We start from the raw sequence: 1,281 nt of genomic DNA, 5'->3' as shown, positions 1-1,281 counted from the left end.
TTCCCATTTTTTTCTTCATTATTCTCCTTCTCTGCCTTTTTTCTCTTATTGCCCTATCCACAGATATTGCAGGTTTTCTTCTTCTTCTTTTTTTTTTTTTTTTCCCACTGATCTTCTTGTTTGTCTGAAGGGTGCAGCCATTTTGATTGCTTACACATGGCAGCCATTTTGGATATATAAAATGACCGAGGGTGCAACCATTTTGAATGTTTACAAGTGGCAACCATTTTGGATTTAAAGTGATAGTATTCTCATTCAGATTCCAGGGACCTAAGAACAGGTAGTGAGAAGGGAAGCAGAGAGAGGACAAAAAAAGGCAAAGGGGTCCAGGACAGATTGAGGAGTCAGCTGCAGGGACCCAGGTGAAGAGAGGGAACCCAGGCCATGTTCCACAAGGAGTGAGGTGGGAAGGCAGGGAGAGGACAGAAAAGGCAAAGGGGACTAGAACAGATTGAAGAGTTAGCCACCGGGACCCAGGTAAGGGTGGTTGGAGGGGTTTCCAACAGCTAAGGGAGACAAACATGTCTGTCAGTTTGCCCTATGTGGCGATGTGTTGCTGTGAGTCTTGAGGCTGTGCCACTGGTGTTTCAAAACCAGTAGGGGTGCACCTGTTGCACAGGTATCAGCGTGGCTCACAGACTGAGACAGACCAGGAAGAAGGTGGAAGCCATCCACTTCTCAAACAATTGGACAGGGAAAACCTTATGAATAGCAGAGAAACACTGTCTGATACATTTCTGCACAACTTTATGAATAGCCCAAAAACATTGTCCAATACAGTGGAGGAAGATGAGTCAGCTTAGAAAGCTCTCAAAGTAGGACTGGGCAAGAGCAGCATTATCAGAGTAAAATCAGCCTTACTCATATGGATAAGTTAAAGCATTTGAGACCTCCATTTGCTGATGCTGCACCAATCAAATTGAGGAGAAACAGCTGCAAACATCCATTAATAATAGGAACATGGAATGTACTAAGTATGAATCTAGGAAAATTGGAGGTTGTCAAAAATGAAATGGAATGCATAAAGATTGATATCCTAAGCAATAGTGAGCTGAGATGGACAGATTTTGGCCATTTTGAATCAGACAACCATATAATCTACTATGCTGGGAACAACAGTTTAAAGAGTAATGGTCTGGCATTCATCATCACAAAGGATGTTTCAATATCTGTCCTGAAGTTCATGCTGTCAGTGATAGGATAATATCCATATACTTACAAGGAAGACCCCTTAATGTGACTATTATTCAAATTTATGCACCAACCATCAAAGCAAAAGAT

This window comes from Orycteropus afer, unplaced genomic scaffold (assembly GCF_000298275.1).
Source record: "Orycteropus afer afer isolate SDZICR_OR568_19922 unplaced genomic scaffold, OryAfe1.0 scaffold00004, whole genome shotgun sequence".
NCBI classification, from domain to species: Eukaryota; Metazoa; Chordata; class Mammalia; order Tubulidentata; family Orycteropodidae; genus Orycteropus; species Orycteropus afer.
This window is presented reverse-complemented; position numbering follows the sequence as displayed.